The following is a 21,470-nucleotide window of genomic DNA, read 5'->3' as shown; positions in this document are numbered from 1 at the left end:
AAGACTAGATTTTCACTAAAGAAAAAAATCCCTGAGAACTCTACCTGGATAATTCGAGGAGAAACAATTCTTATCACTTGTCATGGATTGAATTATATCCCCCCAAAAATGTGTGTATCAAATTGGTTAGGCCATGATTCCCAGTATTCTGTGGTTGTCCTCCATTTTGTGATTACAATTTTATGTTAAAAGGATTAGGGTGGGATTGTAACACCACCCTCACCCAGGTCACATCCCTGATCCAATGTGAAGGAAGTCTCCCCTGGGGTGTGGTCTGTACCACCTTTTATCTCTCAAGAGATGAAAAGGAAAGGGAAGCAAGCAGAGAGTTTGGGGACCTCAGACCAGCAAGAAAGAAGCACCAGGAGCACAGCGTGTCTTTTAGACCCGGGGCTCCTGAGCAGGGAAGCTCCTAGTCCAGGGGAAGATTGACAAGAAAGACCTTCCTCCAGAGCTGACAGAGAGAGAAAGACTTCCCTTGGAGCTGACACCCTGAATTTGGACTTTTAGCCCACTTTACTGTGAGGAAATAAACTTCTGTTTGTTAAAACCTCACTTGTGGTATTTCTGTTATAGCAGCACTGCACTAGATGACTAAGACATCACCCATTCAGTGGAATTGTCTAGGTGCATGAAGGCACAGAGAGTATTCTCCCTCAGTTATCTTAATAATTGACTCCTTTCTTTTCTGCTTCGTTTTGGATTGGAGACATCCATAAAGTGAAATCTTAGTAGGGTTGAAGCGATGCATTCTTTGGGCCTCTTTAGAGAAGTGGTTTTCAACCTGGGGCTGTGGCATGTGGGATCTATGTATTTTTCAAGCAATAATCTTCCCTCACCCCACCACTTTGTAGTTTTTTATAGTATTCCTAGTGATTCTGAACAATCTCATCACCCAGTTACATACTTTCACCTTCAATTCAGAACCAACTTCTTAGGGACTGTGAATAAATTTCTAAAAGATCCATTGGTGTTCCAGAAGAGTATGTTAATTTCACAGGAGAGCTTAATAGAAGTCTTTTTTTTTTTTTTAATCGAGATTGGCTCATACCCAGGAAGAGTGAGTCTGAACAAATGTAATTTTACATGTGTATAGTATTAAATTAAGGCAAAAGGATGCATGCTGGCAGTGTGGTAGTGTGTTGGCTGGGCTGGGAAGAACTGAGATGTTTTTTAATGGGTCGAGGTGTAGCAGTCAGCTAACCTTGGAGGTGAAGGTTATTTCTGTATGAAGGACACACATACACACCCCTGTGTAAAGTGCCAGCGTTTCCCAAAGATCCATCAGGGTCACCTAGTGCATAAGCTACTTATTCCAAGTGATTAAATCCATGTTTTCTTTGTCCACCTTCAGTTTGCATGTCAAAAGAGGGTATCTTTTAACTGAGGAATTGATTCCAGGAAGGGAATCACCTTTTTAACGGTATTGGTGAGATTTTTGCCTGGGCAATATTCTTGTTTGTCAGCCAATAATTTTGTATGTGTGTGTGTGTCTCCCTTTCTGCTTTACTTGTCAATTTGGCTGAAAGGGCCTCTTTATGTTTCTGTTGCTCTTAATTTCACGTATGGAATTATATGACAGTACTACTAGTGGTTAAACACATATTTTTTTCATGAATGTTAATCTGGGCAGATTCATAGTGTTTTGTGATATTGAATGAAGCAAATAAAGTGCCTCAAGACATTCTTCCTGTTGGAGTTTAGACTAGAAATGAACTTTCTCTGGTTTGGGAGACCAGAGGGTTAAAAATTAAGCAAGTGAGTCAGCAGCCAGAGAGGTCTCTAGACCTGCTTTTCCTAGAGTGTTCTCCCTGTGTTACTTTGAACGAATGATCTGAGTGAGAATGCTAAGATTTTCCTTCTAAATCTCATTCCTTTTAAAAACATAATGTTATAGAGAAACCTTTATAATAACTTGTTTTAATAACTTTCAGGTATCTAATTGGTGATGTCAGATATAACTGGGTAAGTGATCTCTAGCTTTGAATGTAGCACATCAATGTCAAAAGCTATTTGGAAATAATCTCTTGCTGTAAATTTTCCCAGCAGTTGTGATACACATTTAACAGCATTTTTATTTTAGAATATTTATCTGAGAAACCCTAATTGAGAAGACAACTGCACTGGTAAATTGCTCTGCCCAAGACAACTTCTGCTCTGCTTCATTTCAGATTTTAAAACCTAGGTCACAAATCACAGTCTTTAGTTAAGAGCTCCAAGTAATAATTACCTCTGTGAAATGAGCACAAGTCCTTAAAAGGGTCTGCCGGTTTCCCTGCAATTTTTTACAGGGTGAGTAGCGCTGTATCCACTGATAACCCAGCTGCCGAGGAACTGAGTAAAGCCGGCTCCAAACTTCTCAGCTGTTGACAGGCTTGACTTGCTGAGAACACTGGTTAAATATAGCACGCGCGAGCTCAGCTCCCCAACAAAGTCATTGCTCTGACAGTGTTGAGAAGGGAGCAGAAGAAGAGAAACCTAATCTCAGAACCCAACAACACCTAGCAACAGTTGAAAAAACTTTAAACAAAAGTCTGAGTGGGAGATACACAACGACCTCCAATTTCTGCTGATCGGGATTTCAGGGAGAAGAAGCAGCTTTCCCCCTTCTCTACTCAATTTCCTGCATGACTTCAGCTATTGGCTAGTCCTACGAAAGAAAGTGGGAAAAGCTTTTTCCTCTGTATTCCTTTGGGCTGGATAGTTTTCCAGGACTCCAGTGTGTCTTGGGCTGTGGGACAAGCCACTGGGTTCTTCAAAGGATAAGCTACCTCCATAAAGGACATACCCTTGGCTAAACGAGCTGCCGTCAGGTAAGATTAAAAAAAAAAAAAAAAAAAATAGCTGCTTGCACTCTTAAGAAATTTCCTTCCACAAGAAGAGGATTCTCTCTGATTCTGTGTTGTCTGTTTCCTTTAATTCTTACTGTCATACTATGTGATAACAATTTAGAAATTACGATAATCTTTGGGAATTAAACTTTTTAAAAATCAGAAACATCTCTTTCTCAGAATTTTATACATTCTTTTTTAAACACAAAGATTATTCGGATATTTTAATAGGTATCAAAATATTTCTGCCAAGTTATCATTCTTAGGCAGGTAACAAAAATGTAACGAGGGACGGTTTCACAACTCTTCATAATTAGAATGCCTAACAAATGGAAGGGATGTTTTCCCTAGAAGCAAAATCACTTTCATTTATTTAAACTAGCTGAGCAGCTTGTGTGGTAAATAGGAAGAAAGACCCGGACGGTGTTTGTATGGCTGTACTTTCTGACTTGCTGCTTTCCATATCCCCTTTTGCCTGATTCTCTGATTACACTGGTCCACCTTGTGCTGGTTCTGACCTCGTTACAGTACAGTTGCCCTAAATGCTTCTGACTAGGCACGAAATATTAAAAAAAAAAAAAAAAGGGGGGGATTAAATCACTACTTTTGCAGTTGTTGAATACAGCTACACAGAAGAATGTTATTTTGGTATTTAAAAAAATAATAAATTGAGTAATTCCTTGCCTATAGATAGAATGGATTCTTTTTTTTTTATTAAAAATATATTAGGAAAAGTCCTTCGTAAGTAGTGTGTGTGTTTAGTATAGCTTGAAGGAAATCTTTCTTTTATCTATTAGTATATTGTCTCCCCTTCCATGAATTACCATCAAATTTTTTCTGAATTAGTGTGATCAGTTTCATGCTGAATCCAACAAAAATTATTACGGTACACTGGAGATGTGAGTAGAATTGATACCTGATTGTCTGTCATTGGGTTGGATTTGCATATGAAGATTGTTCCTTTAAACGAACATTATAATTTGAATGAACATTGTAACCCAAGGATAGTATCAAAGAACATACAGAAGCACAGTTTAAAAGAAATTATTTGAGTCCGTTTTGTCAATGTAAAGAAAAAATTTACACAAGATCAGAATTAAGCAAATTTTCTGTTGACAAATAAGAATGCATCAAGCCTTTCAGTAAATGTCCCCATTTCAGGGAAAACTAATTAAAGTTTATTTATTGTATATTCAGGAAAATGAAATCACACATATATTTCAGTATGTATTATGTTTCATAAATATTGATTGCTTAATTTGTTTATAAGCTAATTGAAGCTTACTGTGTATAATGAATATATTTAAATAATAGTGTAAAAGAGATTCTGGTAACCTGGTATCAGAGATTGAAACTCGTGGTGCTTTTGTGAAGGTGAAAGATTTTTTAAAGAGTTTTTTGTTTCAAAAGAGTTTTGAAAACTCAGAACCAAATATTTTACATTTTTCTTGTTTTTATCCTAGAAGGGGTCACGTTGTTGGCTTACAAATGTACACGTAAGGCCAAACTCTCCCATTAGTTCTAGTCATATAATTTCTTTTGGAGTCAGTGGGGCAGTGTGTATGTAACTTAACACAACATTTGGCCCTGAATGAAAGCCATGTTTCTTCATAGGGTGAATTTCAGAGTATCATTAATTGTCTTCTTGGTTGTAAGTTTACCTTTAATAGTCAAGAACAGCCCAGGTTAAACTATGTGATTTCCTCCATTATATGAACAATCAAGCTCTCAATGCACTATGCAGATCTATCCTCCCATTGTGATCTTAGAATCTTAGAATCCTCCCCTTCCTCTTCATAAGCATTGTTAGTTCCATTGCCATGTCTCCCGCCACACTAAAGCCTATTCTCTTTATCCTTGGTCTGGATTATAAAAATGCCACTTCCCTCTAACCCCATCTGTTGCCATTCAAACCTTGCACGTGACAATGAGATTAATTTTCCTAAAGCATTGCTATGTATGTGTCTCTCCACTCTTCAGTTATCTGCTGAGACTCCTAGTTGCTGCCAAACACCTAGGCTGGGTATTTCGAAGACCTTTATTTATCATCTGGCACCTACTTGACTTTTCCAGTCTTAGCAACTACTACTCAATAACAAGGTCCCTCCATGTCAGGTATTTCAGATTATTGGTCATTTTCCACATACCTACACAGTGTTTATTTTGGTGCTCCACCATTGCCTATGTCATCCCCCCCTGCCTGGGACATCTTTCCTTCTCTGTTCCTGTAGACGCCTTGTCTGCTCTGTAAGACCCAGATCAGGGTCCTCCACATTTGCAGTGGTTTCCTGGACCATACATTTTAAAAGTGATTCCTTCTTAGTTTAGTTGGGTACTGTTAGAATTTAGGACACTTTGGGGCAGGGATTGCCTCTTAAAATTCAGAACAAACTTATGAATTCCATGAGGTGCAAGGCATTGCTCTATGCATCACTTAACTTTGGAGCTTTTTTACCCCATGCACATTGCAGGTATTCTCTTAATGTTTGTGGCTCTAGATTCCTGGAGATGAGTATGTGAGAAAGTATGGAAAATATAAGATCAAGAGAGGCAACTGTAAGTGTGGCTAATAGCTTTTTATTTCAAATTTCTCAAGGAAAGTCTTCTAAGTTTGACTGTGCATAGAAAAAATTACAAGTAATTTCAACTACGCCCATGGACTTCGTTGTGGAGGTGATGTTATGGGAATGAAATACAAAGCAGGGGTATATCAAGACAGTACATAAACATGCATGTACTGGGTAGGCACCTAGACCTGTAAATACTATAACTAATACACTTTTATCATATTTGGTATCAGATTGTATTTGTACCTTTGGTATTATTGATATAAATAATGGCTCCTTTTATTTGTGGCTCATGGGTTAGAACCTGGCCTTGAACGTTAAAATATTTAAATATCATGTTATGATCCTTTTATTTTTTCCTAAAGACTTAAAAAAAAGAGAAATTCCTTAGTTTTATTTTTAATCACTCATGAAACCTATAGCCTTACTGTATGAGATAAATCATGAATCATGTTTTTGAAGCAATTGTTTTTGTGTCCACCAAAGGTTGAGGAGGTCAAAATTACTCTTCTGAATTGCTGTTCGGCTAGAATCACTATAGGATTTTTCCAGTGAAATTTGTGAAATATTCAATATATTCATCAAACAATGATTTTCTTGTAGTTACAGTTTTTATTTGTTCTTTAGAAACAAAACTTTGCTCTAATATACACGTTCTAATCTATTGCCAATTGTATTTTTCTTTTTTGGAAGATGGGCATTTATTCATGATACAGGTGCCTTAAGAGATAGGATTTTACAAAGACTGCTTAATATACATTTTCGTTCATTTGTCTCATCTTCTTATTTCTTTAGACATGTGGGTTTTAGAAAAACATCATGGGAAATGAGGGAGCAAGCTTAGCTTAGGTTGAGATCCATTTCAACACAAAAGTTTAAGAGAAAAAAATTGGTGACAATTTGTTAGAATGACATCTAAAAGCCTGCAAAATAAATTTGTTTATAGATTCATTATTTTTAATATATGTAGAAATAGAATAAAATATAAGCTAATAAAAATATATTTTGTTTTCTTATATTTGAATTGAAGATACAACAATAAGGATATACTCCTTGGTGTGAGGAAGGAGGCAGGAAAGGCTAGTAGCATAGGCAAGCCAGGTTGTCTGGATTCAGATTTTGGCTCACTGTGACTTTGGCAAATTACTCTCTATGCCTTAGTTTCCTCATCTGTAAAATAAGGATAATACTACCTCCCTCAGTTTTTTTTTTCCACTGTGGTAAAAATATACATTACAAAACATACAGCAATTCAACAGCTTCTAAATGTGCAACTCAGTGACATTGGTTACATTCTTCAACTTGTGCAACCATTCTTGCTATCTTTTTCCAAATTATCCCACCACCAGGAACATACATTGAACGCACCCTAAGCACAACTCCCTCTTTCCTCCTCTACACCCACCCCTGGTGTCAGAGAGTTGTTTTGAAGATTAGATGAGTTAGTAAAACTTAGAGTTGCCTGGTAGATTCTTCAATAAATTTAAGCAATTACTGCATTATTACCACACCTTAAATGTAGCTATTTGTTTATCTTCATCTTTGGTGAGCTTGAAATTCCTAGATACAGATCGTTTGTGAATTCAAGTTCATACTTCAGAGGAAAGGCAAAAGAATGTGTTGTTTAAATTCCGAACCCTGTTTGGGACATACTTTGCTGCTGGGTGCTCTAAGCAGACAGAGTTTGAACGGCAGCCAATAATTTAGTATGGAATTTATGTTTCAAACCCTCCCTTATCACTCAGCAGTCTGCTGTTATGGAACCATTACTAAAAAAGCCAAGAAATCACCCACAGCATAGACTGTTCTATGGTTTCTATATTTGCACTTGGAGATAAAGTGTGTTTATCCACAGTCGTTGTGTGTCTCTTACAGATGACTACACTGGTAATGTATAGCAAGTGAGACTTCCTCTTCCAGGGAGGGATGTATTATTAAGTTTATCATTCGTTGTTTCTTTTTGTTAGATGTTTTGTTTTGTTTTATTAACCTAGTAACAGATAAAAAGGAAAAGACCAAAAAAGGCCATCTCATGCTAGCTTCAACCTTACCAAATAGAGATGAATTCTTGCTCTTCATTGCCCTTAATCCTATTCATTCTTCTTAAATATAACAAGCAAAGTATATTCCAAGGAAAACAAAAATAGAAGTAATATATCCTAAAGACATGTATGTATATTCTGAGATGCTTGATATTCTGTATATTTAATTTAAATATATGCACACACACCCACATATGTCACCTTGTATGTTTAAATATGTACATACATACATATATATATGTATATCACCCTTATAAGTGGAAACTTTCTTAGTAGCTTTAATGCCAGCAAACCTTATGCAGGGTTGTTATGGTCCAAATTTGCCAATCTTACTCTATTTTCCCAAATTGAAAGACTGAGTCTCTGAAAGATAAGGCAAGTTGATTTTTAGATGTGCCATTTTCTAGTGAAAACCTGGTTGTAGAAAGAAAGGAAAAAGAAAAGAACGTCTCCTGGTTTTACACAATACAGTACGGAAGATCTAGGACAGACATACAGGAGTCTCAGGAAATATATTGCATTATGTTCCTCTTTTTCCATAAATGGCCAGTTACTCCTCAGCTAATCAGAGAGGAGAAAAGGCTGCAGGCAGAATATAACCGTCTCTGCGGCAGTAGTTGAAGAATTTTAATTTCAAAGGCCAGGCAACATGTTGTGGAAGAACTTAGAATAAGAACAGTCAAACCTGAACTGAGCAGCTTTAACTGGCTGCTAACCAGCTGACTGCAGCACTTGAGGAAATCACAGCAGAGGGAGGTAACACAACTTTAACCAGCACCTTGTGCTTCTCTGTTCCAGAGAGCTTTGTTTAAACCACCGCAGAACTAAGAAGTCAACAGGTTCGGTTCCTTTTCCTTTTTGGGAAATGATGTCAGTGTGGAATATATTGAATGATTTATGTGTTTCTGAGGTCTCTGAAAGACAGACTAAAATAATTTTTAAAGCTAATGCAGAATTTATCTCAAATAATTTGACTTTAATTGAGCCCTTAAGGTTCAGAGATTTTTCTGTTTTTTGCTTGTGCTATCACCCAGCTCCTTCATCAGAATAGATGAAAATTGTAAGATTGTTGCTTCACTGGTGAAGGACCTACTGTGTCTGCACCTTAAAGTAGGCTTTTGCACCTTTGCAGTAATCATTATTGCAATCCTCTCAAGTTACTTTGAAGACATGTATTTTTTGCTGCTAACCTTTATAAGGGAAAGGTATATTGAAAACCATGAAATGGACATTACTATCAGAGTTGGTAAAATGTGCTCTTTAAAAAAATAATTTGGTAAAGATTTAAACCCAAAAGATGATTTGATTGAAAACAGTAGACTGGTGACATCACCAAAACAATCAAGTTACTGCCAACTTGCCTTGTTTATCTAAAAGATCTTTGCAAGACTAAGGTCTTTCCCACACACACATGAGTCATAGACAATACAGTAATAGGGATAAATGGACTTTCTTTTGCTTTATATCTCTTTAATATACTTATGTCTCGAGTAGCTCATTTTAGGCCCAATTTTCTCTGACTGAGGCACCATAGCACAACAGGAAAGAAAGAGGCATTGCTGAGTTCATAATGCTATTTCAGTGTGGCAGCCTAAGTACATGAGGAAATGACACCTTGGGCCTGTATATTTGGATCCTTGCAGTTACTGTGACGACAACACACACTAATGGAAAACAAAGATGGTCTGCTCATCAGGGCAAGCCAGGAAGAGTTTTGCCAGCTCAGATTTTTCCTAATTATTCTATAAGTCTTGAATGTGATACTGGAGGCCTTCAAGGCTCTTTGTTTTTCATTAACTGTTTAGTAAGTGACACATGCTTGAAAAACAGCCTGGTATTTGAACCAAGAAGGGACTTTTACACATAAGCTTAACTTTCCCATGCTGTCTTAATAGATACCATCTTCTGGTGTGGGCACCACCAGACCAACTGCTTTGGTCACAGCCTTTTGTTTGTTCTAGCCCATAAGCAAGCCAGCTGCACTGATAGAGTTCCCTCCTCAGGGACCCCTTGTCTTTGGATATGACATTCCCACCTTCTACATTCTGCTCCTTTCATAGATCATTGCCCAGTGTAGCAGGTGTTTCTACCAGTGGCTGGGGCATTTGAACTCTGATTGTTACATTCTCGTTGCCAATGAGTTGATTCCGACTCATAGTAATCCTAGTGGACAGAGTAGAACTGCCCCCTAGGGTTTCCAAGGAGCAGCTGGTGGATTCAAACTGCTGACCTTCTGATTAGCAGCTGAGCTCTTAACCATTACTCTACTACGGCTCCCAATTCTTACATAGTGATATAACACCTAATATTTTTATAGCTATACATGATATATACTATGCATATATATAATTATATATAACTATATATGTAACTGGAAACCCTGGTGGCATAGTGGTTAAGTGCTACAGCTGCTAACCAGAAGGTCAGCAGTTCAAATCCACCAGGCACTCCTTGGAAACTCTATCGGGCAGTTCTACTCTGTCCCCTATAGGGTTGCTATGAGTCAGAATCGACTCGATGGCAAAGGGTTTGTATATATAACTGGAAACCCTGGCAGCATAGTGGTTAAGAGTTTGGCTGCTAACAAAAGGTTGGCAGTTTGAATCCACCAGGCGCTTCTTGGAAACTCTGTGGGGCAGTTCTACTCTGTCCTATAGGGTCACCATGAGTCGGAATCGACGTGATGGCAGGGGTTTTGGTTTTGGGGATATGTGTAACTGGAGCCCTGGTGGTATAGTTGTTAAGCATTCACCTGCTAACCAAAAAGTTGGCAGTTCGACTCTACCATCCGCTCCTTGGAAACCCTATGGGGCAGTTCTACTCTGTCCTGTAGGACTGCTATGAGCCGGAATTGACTTGATTGCAGTGAATTTGGTTTTGGGTCTTTAATATATATATAACTGTGTGTATATATATATGTTATATAATGATAATAATAGTAGCTGGTATATTCTGGAGATTACTATGTGTCAGGTACTATACCAAAAACTTTACATGGATGATTTTATTTACTTCTTATAACAATCCTTGTTATTGTTGTTAGGTGTTGTTGAGTTTATTTCCAACTCCTAGTGACCCCATGTGACAGAGTAGAACTGCCCCAAAGGGTTTCATAGGCTGTAATCCTTACAGAAATATAACAATCCTGTTCTTGTTAAAAGAAGGTGCCTTCAAATTGGTTCTGACTCACAGCGACTCTATATACAACAGAACAAAACACTGCCTGGTCATGTGCCACCCTCACAATCCTTGATATGTTTGAGCCCATTGTTGCAGCTACTGTGTCAGTCCACCTTGTTGAGGGTCCTTTTTTTTGCTGACCCTCTACTTTATCAAGCACGATGTCCTTCTCCAGGGACTTGTCCCTCCTGATAGTATGTCCAAAGTACTTGAGACGAAGTCTTACCACCCTTCCTTCTAAAGAGCATTCTGGCTGTACTTCTTCCAAGACAGATTTGTTCATTCTTCTGGCAGACCATAGTATATTCAACATTCTTTGCCAACATCGTAATTCAAAGGCATCCATTCCTTTTTGGTCTTCCTTATTCATTGTCCGGCTTTCACGTGTATTTGAAGCAACTGAAAATACCATGGCTTGGGTCAGGCACACCTTAGTTCTCAAAGTAACATCTCTAAAGGAGTCTTTTGCAACAGATATGTCCAATGCAATACACCGTTTGATTTCTTGATTGCTGCTTCCATGGGTGTTGATTGTGCATCCAACTAAAATGAAATTTTTGACAACTTCAATATTTTCTGCATTTATCATGATGTTGCTTATTGATCCAGTTGTGAGGATTTTTGCTTTCCTTATGTTGAGGTGTACTGCATATTGAAGGTTGTAGTCTTTGATCTTCATTAGTAAGTGCTTCAGGTGCTCTTCACTTTCAGCAAGGAAGGTTGCGTCGTTTGCATATCACAGGTTTTTAATGTCTTCTCCAAGCCTGATGCCACATTCTTCTTCATATAGACCAGCCTCTTAGATTATTTGCTCAACATACAGATTGAATAAGTGTGGTGAAAGGATGCAACCCTGACATACATCTTTCCTGATTTTGAACAGCGCAGTATCCCCTTGTTGTGTTCAAATGACTGCTTTTTGGTCTATGTACAGGTTTCTCATGGGCACAATGAAGTGTTCTGGAATTCCCATTCTTTGAAATGCTTTCCATAATTTGTTTTGATCCACCAGTTGAATGGCTTTGCATAATCAATAAAACACAGGTAAACATCTTAAGAGTATTTTCTACTTTCAGATGAAATCCATCTGACATCAGCAATGGTATTCCTTGTTCCAAGTCCTCTTCTGAATCCAACTTGAATTTCTGGCAGTTCCGCATCAATGTACTGCTGCAACTGCTTTTGAATTATGTTTAGCAAAATTTTACTTGTGAGTGATATTAATGATATTGTTCAATAATTTCCACATTGTGTTGGATCACCTTTCTTTGAAATGAGCACAAATATGGATCTCTTCCAGTCAGTTGGCCAGGTAGCTATCTTTCAAATTTCTTGGTATAGATGAGTGAGTGCTTCCAGAGCTGCATCCGTTTGTTGAAACATCTCAATTGATATTCCATCAGTTCCTGGAACCTTGTTTTTTCATCAATGCCTTCAGTGAGGCTTGGGCTTCTTCCTTCAATACCATCGGTTCTTGATCATATGCTACCTCCTGAAATGGTTGAACATCTACCAGTGCTTTTTGGTACAGTGATCCTGTGTATTCCTTCCATCTTCTTTTGATTCTTCCTGGGTTGTTTAGTATTTCCCCCCACAGAGTCCTTCAATATTGCAACTTGAGGCTTGAATTTTTTCTTCAGTGCTTTCAGATTGAGCAGTGCTATGCGTGTTCTTCCCTCTTGGTTTTCTAACTCCAAGTCTTTGCACATTTCATTGTAATACTTTACTTTGTCTTCTTGAATGCCCTTTGAAATCTTCTGTTCAGCTCTTTTACTTCATCATTTCTTCCATTTGCTTTAGCTACTCTATGTTCAAGAGCAAGTTTCAGAGTCTCTTCTGACATCCAATTTGGTCTTTTCTTTCTTTTCTGTCTTTTTAGTGACCTCTTGTTTTCTTCATGTATGATGTCCTTGATGTCATCCAGCAACTTGTCTGGTCTGCAGTCATAATTGTTGAATGCATGGAATCTATTCTTGAGATAGTATCTAAATTCAGGTGGGGTATACTCAAGGTTATACTTTGACTCTCGTGAACTTGTTTTAATTTTCTCAGCTTCACCTTGAACTTGCATATGAGCAATTGGTGGTCTGTTCCTCAGTCGGCCCCTGAGGTTTTCCTGACTGATAATGTTGAGCTTCTCTACTGTGTTTTTCCACAATGTGCTCGATTTGATTCCCGTGTATTCCACTTGGAGAGGGCCATGCATATAATCGCCACTTATGTTGTTGAAAAAGGGTATTTGCGATGAATAAGTTGTTGGTCTTGCAAAATTCTATCATGTGGTTTCTGACATTGTTTCTATCACCAAGGCCATACTTTCCAACTACTAATCTTTCTTCTTTATTTCCAACTTTTGCATTCTTTATTTCCAACTTTTGCATTCCAGTCACTGGTAATTATGAATACATCATGGCTGCATGTTTGATCAATTTCAGACTGCAGAAGGTGGTAAAAATCTTCAGTTTCTTCATGTTTAGCATTAGTGGTTGGTGTGTAAATTTGAATAATAGTCATATTAACTAGTCTTCATTGTAGACGAATAGATATTATTTTATCACTGACACCATTGTAATTCAGAATAGATCTTGAAATATTGTTTCTGATGATGAATATGTGACACCATTCCTCTTCAGTTTGTCTTTCCTGGGAAAGTAGACCATATGATTATCTGATTCAAAATGGCCAATACCAGTCCATTTCAGCTCACTAATTAATGCCTAGGATATCAATCTTTATGCACCCCATTTCATTTTTGGTGACCTCTAATTTTCCTATATCCGTACTTTGAACATTCCATATTCTGATTATTAATGGATGTTTGCAGCACTTTCTTCTTATTTTGGGTCATGCCGTATCAGCAAATGAAGGTCCTGAAAGCCTTACTCTGTCTGCATCATTAAGATTGGCTCTAATTTGAGGAGGCAGCTCTTTCCCAGTTGTATTTTAGTGCCTTCCAAACTGCGGGGTTCATCTTCCAGCACTATTTCAGACAGTTTTCTGCTGCTATTCATTACGGTTTTCTCTGGCCAATTTTTTTTAGAAGTAGATCACTAGGTGCTTCTTCCTAGTCTGTCTTAATTTGGAAACCCTGCTGAAATCTGTCCACCATGAGTAACGGTGCTGGTATTTGAAATACCGGTGGCATAGTTTCCAGCGTCACAGCAACAAGCAACCCACCACAGTATGACAAACTGACAGCCAAGTGATGGATAACAATCCTAGGATGTACTATTTTTGTCTCTACTTTAAAGATTAGGAAAATGGGGCTTAGAGATGTTGAGTAACTTGACAAGTGGTAGATTTGGAATTATAGTCTAGGCAATTTGACCTTAGTATCTCATGCTTTCAGCCACTTTCTTGTAATGCAAGTAGTTGTTCAAGGAAGACCTGCACCTATATTACTATGAGATGTTTTAATGAAAGGGATTGAATGTGACAATGCAGGGGTCCCACCATCTATTTTAAGATTTGAAATGCTTTGCAGGTTTCTGCCTTGGTCATAAATATTCACCTTGTAAAGGAGGCTCAAGGAGGTGGTGTCCTACAAAATACTTACTCCAGGTGTTGGCAGCAATATTCCTTTAAGAAGCCTTTGGTGGTGTGTGTATATATTGGTTGGAGGAGGTAGCAGAGAAGGGGTCAGAGAATTTCATAGCATGTAAGAGCTTCTTATTGGCTCTCATCATCTTTGTTTAGGTAGTGAATTGCAATCTGGAAACATGTTGTTCAATCAGAAAAGAGAGAAAAAGAGAGAGCTTGCTGTAGTTTAAGATGACTAGGATTTCCCCCTCCAACTTATATGACCCTTTTTAACCAATGGTTTTTACTGTGGAGCAATAGCTGGAGACATTCTACTGGATATTTTATTTAATTCTTTTATCTTTATTAACTGAGATTTTCCTTCCTGATGTTAAATGTCTGACTATTTGGAAATAATTATAACTTTTTATTTTCTATTTACACATATGGCATTTAACTTTTGAAATGTCAAAGGTAAAAGAAGAGCAGTTCTAATAAAATTTGATGGCGCAGATAGTGCTTTGCTTTTTCTTATTCCAGTGGTCATAAATACTCTTCTGGTATATTGACTATTCCATTGACCTCTAAAATATTGTCCTAGAAGGTGAATGTTTTATATGGAGTGAGCACATATACCGGAATGAAATCTCTACCCTCGGAGAAATTCTGTTCCATAAGTTGAAAACACTACCTTATCACAACTAGCACACTGTCCCTCCTCAACACATACACATACACTTGTAGCTGGTCAATGTACAGACTTGTACTATTACTTATGTGGTAGACTAAACATAAACAGGCTAAGCAAATATATGCTTTGCTTTGTGGTACAGACCTATTTGATCTAAACTAATAAAATAAAGGCAGAGATGTATTACAGTTAATTGTTTCATTGACATGATCTCTCTTGATTTCCTTGCCAATAATTACACTCAGAAATTTCCCTTTTCCTCTCCTATCTTTATGTGAAAAGCTGTAACAGTGTCAAAGGAGGGAAAGAATTAGTGTTTTATCCTTTGAAGAAAAAGGGCTTTACTGGTTGACTTCTGGAAATGTATATATTTTTTCTCATTCGATTATTCTAAATTTCTCTTGGCAACAAAACTAAGTGATAATTTCCACATTAGTCATTAGCTAATGCCCTCTTAAATGGAAGATATTAATAATTTATTATATTCGTTCAAGAGTTATCTAAGACGGTCTGCAAGATAGCCTAGTTTTTTTGGCACTTCTCTGTCTGCTGTTATTGGGAGCAGAGATAGAGGCTCTGAGTCTCACACTGTTAAGATCCAACGGGATTACCAACTCACTTAGACTATGAGATCATCTAGTCTTGTGATTCATAATACTATTGTATGTCAGAATCACTTCAACTGTTTTAAAAATGCAGATGCCTGGGCTATGCCTCCACAGGTTTTGATTCAAGTTGGCCTGAGAGCATGCCCATGTATTGGTCTATTTTATAAGTTCCCCAGTTGATTTTAATGTGCAACTAGGATTGAGAACCAGCAATCTAGTACAACCTCATCATTTTAAGGAGGAGAGTACTAAGATGGGAGAAGAGAAATCACTGGGGAGAAGTCATACTGTCCTCTGGAGGTAGAGTTACGTCTGGAACTGAGCTCATCTGAACCTTGGTACTGGGCACTTTCTACACTTTGGAGCTTCTGTGTCCCTGTCTCAAGTAAGCTATCAGGATCATTGCCTGTATTTGCTTTTAAGATTTTGATCCTTGACTCTTTCCTGGGTTCACTTCTTTGACTGCAGCTCAATTCTATACAAGAATCAATAGGTAGGGAGTGGTGGAGCAACAACTAGAACTAAATCAAGTCCCCTGGGTTCCAGTCTGTTACTCTTTCTGTTACATAAATGTGATGGTTAAGGTTGTGTGTAATTGTGGCTGGGCCATGATTCTCAGTGGTTTGGCAATTATGACATAGTTTGGCAGCTATATAAAAATGTAATCACCTCCATAACGAGATCTGATAAAATTTAATCACTTCCATGATGAGATCTGCTATGAACAGCCAATGATTTGAAAGGGAGTTTCCTTAGGGAGTGTGGCTTTCATCCAGTATATGTGGACTTTCTGGGGAAGCTTGCTGGCTTTTGCTTGCCCTGTATCCTGCACCTGACCTCTGGTTATTGAGACTTGAGCTCGCAGCTTACCTGCTGATCTTGGGATTTATCAGCTTCCACAGCCTGTGAGCCAATGGCCTACTGTCTTACTTGCTGATTCGTCAGCCTCTGCGGTGTGTGAGCCAGAGGCCTGCTGTCTGACCTGCCAGTCTTGGGCTTGCCAGCCCGTGCAGCTATGTGAGTCAGGAGAGGCCTCTAGCCTGACCCATGGACTTGGGACTTTCCAGCATCTACAACCACATGAGCCATTTCCTTGATAGAATTCTCTCTCTTTGTATATACTAGTTTTGCTTCTCTGGAGAAGCCAGCCTAAGACAATGAGCATAATAAAGAATAAAGTAGCTAATATTTAATAAGGCTTTCTATGTGTTAGGTACCAACAACCCCATGAAGCATATGCTCTACATTTTACAGATAAGGAAGCTGAAGTCCAAGTCCCCCCAGCAAGCAGGTGGAAGATCTGGGATTTGATTCCAAGCAGTTGGACTTCTCAGCCTGTGTTCTTAATCTTTTAAGTGCTTTGCTATTCTAGAGTCAGCTTGGGGAATGTAAGATGTTGAATGGCAGCTGCTCCCCTGTTCAAAAATCAGCTGGCCTTGGTGCCCTGAGTTCCTAGTAACTGGGCTTTTTGCTTGACTAATGATTGAGTCCTTGCCTTTCCTTCTGTTTTCCTGATGAAAACTCATTCTCTTTTTAGAGTGTTTCAAGTGCTCAAATTTCTCCACTGACTTTGTTTCATATGTCCTGCCTTTCTTTTCCCTTGTGGATCGATCTAATATTACCTGCCTTACTTTTGGGCACATGTTCTCACTTTTCCATAGAATTTCTAACTGCAAACTCTACTTTCCTATTCAGATTCCTGACTTTTTCTTTCCTGTCAGTCTCGCTGGGTTCCCCATTTTCCCTGAGATTCCCCTGCCTGGAGTTTCATACCTGAATCCATTGCTGTCAAGTCGATTCCAACTCATAGCAACCCTATAGGACAGAGTAGAATTGCCCTATAGGGTTTCCAAAGCTGTGATTTTTATGGAAGCAGACTGTCACATCTTTCTTTGATGGAGCAACTGGTGGTTTCAAACTGCTGACCTTTTAATTAGCACCCAAGCACTTAACCACTGTACCAACTGGGCTCCTTTGGGCTTTCATACCACCTCCTAACTTCTCTCATGATATCAGCAGTAATGGGAAGGGATTAATCACTTAGCTTCTCCTATAGCAGCAGGTGTGTTGCAAACAAGTTGGTCTGCCCTATGGAACTGAGAGGCCAGTAGGTCAATATACTCTGAAAACCTTTTGAAGTCTACATTTTTAGGTAACATGTATGGAATTAAGTTTTATGATTGATTCTGTAAGTCTGAAATTCTACAGAACATGCTTTATCATACTTTGAGAAACGCCTATATATGTTATTATACATATATAAATGAACCTTATACATTATTATACATATGTAAATGAACCTTATGCCAGTAGCGATCAAGTTGATTAAGACTCATGGTGACCCCATGTGTGTTAGAGTAGAACTGTGCTCCATAGGTTTCGATGGCTGATTTTTCCCAGAAGTAGATCTTCAGGCCTTTTTTTGAAGTCACCCCCGGGTGGGTTTGAACCACCAACCTTTTGGTTAAGAATTGAGTGCGTTAACAATTTGCTCCACCCAGGGACCGCAAATGAACCTTGTTGTCATTGGTGCTGTCCAGTCCATTTCAACTTATAACGACCCCATATGACAGAGCATAACTTCCCCATAGGGATTTTTAGGCTGTAATCTTTACCAGGAGCAGATCACACACCCCCTGGGTGGGTTCAAACCACTCTTTCAATTCACAGTACTTAACTGTTGCACTACTAAACCAAACCCACTACCATCGAGTTGATTGCAACTCGTAATGACCCTATAGAACAGAATAGAACTGCCCCATAGAGTTTCCAAGGAGTGCCTGGTGGATTCAAACTGCTGACCATTTGGTTAGCAGCCATAGCTTTTAACCACTGTGCCACCAAGGTTTCCTTTGCACCACTAAAACCCAGTGCCATTGAGCCGATTCCAACTCCTAGCGACTTTATAGGACAGAGTAGAACTGCCCCATAGAGTTTCTGAGGAGCGCCTGGCGGATTCAATCTGCCGACCCTTTGGTTAGCAGCCGTAGCACTTAACTACTACGCCGCCAGGGTTTCCATTGCATTGCACCTTACTAAGATGAAACTCACCAATGGCAAATAGTTTAGCACAGATTTTTCTAAGCAATAGAAACCAAACAATAAAACGAGAGAATGGTTATAATTATTTTGTGATAAAACTGTATTTTTATGCAAATAACACACTCTGTTTGCATTTGTTTGCCAGCTGCTCCCCCAACCCCAAGGTATTTTTGTAAGTGCTGAAAAAAAAAGCAGAGCATGCTTAGGAAAATACCTCATGGGGGGAGGGAGTGGTTGACAAACAAGCATAGAAGGCATTTTATTGTGTAAAAATATAGCATTTTCATGTAAATTCAAAAACTTTAAAGTGATAGATTCATATATGACTTGGGACTGTCATCAGAATCACTTTGCACAACATAAGTACTCAATAAGTACTTTTTAAATTCAATCCATTAAATGTCATGAAATTTAGAAAGTAAACATTACTGCCCAGTTTCCATTGATTGAATTGATAATTTTTCTTTGATAAACATGGGATAACAATCAGTGACCACAGGGAATTATTTCTCCTCAGTATTCTCTAAATCTTTAGTGGTCACATATTGCTTTTAGAACAAAACAAATTAAAAATCAACAAACATTATAAACGTACATTATAGTATCAGAAAATAACCAATACATAACTGTGTGGAAGTTGGACTTTGGAGCTCTGATTAACATGACATATTATTTCCGTTAACAGGCTAGAACTCCTATTTTAAAATACAGTGGCAAAAGATATAACTGTTAACACAAGTCTAACTGTAAATATTTGTCCCTCATCTTTCACTTGTGCTCTGAAAAAGTCATGAAAATAAACACAACCAAGCTCTTATTGTGGTTTTTTATCTGGAAATGCTCTTAACCTCAGAAGTCTATTTTGAAGTTAGGATTGCTCCACTCCCCTACAAGTGTAAAGCAACAGCTGCCATTTAATTAATGTTTTTGCTGACAGCTCCAGCTGATGAATAACATTGAAATTTTCTATCAACATCAATACTAGCCACATTGTTCCAAAAGGAAATATCGATTATAGTTAAAGTATTTTACCATAGCTTTCTTTCCCACATCATTTCCTCCAAATTCCCGTGATGGCGTTATTTACATCACCATTCGTGTCTTCCAGGGAATAAAGTCCCAGTGGAACACATGTGTTCCTGGTGATGTATTGTGATGGAATCTCACCAAAATGAGCACGTGAAACACTGAGCTCAAAAGGAGGAGATGACAAGGGGGAAAACCAGATGAAAGTGACTTGTGGTTTCTCAGAAAGTAAAGGATTTTGTACTTTTGAGAGATTAGAGAAAAACCAGTGCTCTTGCTCTTCTGAATAGTATTAATGAATGATTAAAATACTAAAAAAAATTTTTTTTATAAAAGTATCTGGAAACAGAAATTTGAAAAACAATAAAATCAAATTGTAGTATTTTAATCATTCATAGGAGTTCGATTTCAGCAGTACTCTCAGTACTATCGTGTAAGAATTTAAAAAGATTTGGGGTATGTGAATGCAATTGATGATAGAGTAATCCACTCAGTCTACTCATCTTGAAGACCACGTCTTGAGAGTCAGTCAGACAAGGCCCGTTCATTGTAGCTGGAAGAGGCACTGTGCTGGTGCTGATCTGGGAGCATGACAGAACACAGGATCCAAATGGGGTGGCATTAGACAGCAGAGTGATTCATGCTAGCACTTGGCATCTGAGTCTAACATGAGATTATGGGATGATCTGGCAGGCAAAATAATTAAATATCCAGCATGGTGAGGGGAGGTCCCTGGGTTGAGCAAACAGTTCACATTCATCTACTGACCTAAAGGTTGACAGTTGGAACCTACTTAGTGGCACTGTGTAAGAAGAAACTGGCAGTCTGCTTCCATAAAGACTATAGCCAAAAAACCCTATGGAGCAGTTCTACTGTGTCACATGGGGTCACCTCAACAGCAGTGATTTATTTTGGTATAGTGAGGGTATGAGGAAATGGAAACTCTCATATACTGCTGGAGAGAGAATCAATTGGGACTTGATGGAGTTGTGCCATAGGCAGAGAGGAAGAATTTAGGCAGCCTGTCAGCAGGAACATGGAGGAGAACAGAGATCTGGGATCCAGGGACAGTAATCCCCTGGAGGGAGAGTGGTCCTAGAGACCATAAGGAAGATGTTAAAACTGTAATACATTGTCACAACTCCTAAGACGATGCTAAATCCCACAGTCCTGGCGAGAGCTCTTTATCTCCCTTCTGCTTCACATTTAGTATGCATCATACACTAAATATTTATTAAGACTCATAAATCAGGCACTGAGCTAAGGATTGGGATACAATGATGAATATTATACTGTCTCTACTCTCTAATAGTTGTTACAGATAAAAAAAAAATGACAATGTCAATGGCATGCTACTATTAAATTAATGGTATTGTGGGACCACAGAATTGAGACCACTCATCTGGTTTTGGGGGAGTCAGTGACTGATCCAGAGAGCACAGATAGGATGAAGTTGCTCCTGCTATGGGAAAGGGCTGAAAATGAGACAGGGGCTGACAGACAAGGTCTAAGCAGCAGAAATGAATGTGACTGAAACGCTAGAATAGATATTCTCTATTTGTAGAGTAGCTCTACCAATGGTGGGGAACTAGTAAGTTGCTTTCTTTCTACTTACAAGACAATGTTTTTAAAAATAATATATGAAGAGGATACACTATATACATATATTTTCATCGTACTTAAATCTATAGTGGTTATAATGTGCCAGCCAAACATGCATCTTGTGGGCTACAAAATTCCTGATCCTTACTACACTAACACTACTGAGTATTCTTTCAAAACAGTGACCACTCTTAATATGTCTGAAAAGGGGTGATGAATGCTTTCTGTAAAAGTATTTGCTTTAGGATTTTTACAAGTTTGTGCACTTTGAAAAATACTTTCATATATTCAACACTCTACTTCAAATGCCTAGCTACTTTTTGAGCAGTAAACCTGTTTGAATAGCCAGGAAAGTTTTGAAA

At 38.3% G+C, this 21,470-nt stretch overlaps 1 protein-coding gene across 1 annotated transcript in view; it reads left to right on the top strand.

Annotated features, from left to right (window-relative positions):
• The first annotated feature begins 2,337 nt into the window (after positions 1-2,337).
• The window catches only part of FILIP1 (filamin A interacting protein 1), a 236,788-nt gene continuing 217,655 nt past the window's right edge, over positions 2,338-21,470 (top strand). The window contains exon 1 of the mRNA XM_064288091.1: positions 2,338-2,813. The gene's annotated coding sequence lies outside the window, so the exon portion shown is untranslated. The remainder of the gene's footprint in view (positions 2,814-21,470) is intronic.

This window comes from Loxodonta africana, chromosome 1, assembly GCF_030014295.1.
Source record: "Loxodonta africana isolate mLoxAfr1 chromosome 1, mLoxAfr1.hap2, whole genome shotgun sequence".
Lineage (NCBI taxonomy): Eukaryota > Metazoa > Chordata > Mammalia > Proboscidea > Elephantidae > Loxodonta > Loxodonta africana.
The sequence above is the reverse complement of the archived record's forward strand: the minus strand, read 5'-3'. Positions and strand labels throughout refer to the sequence as shown.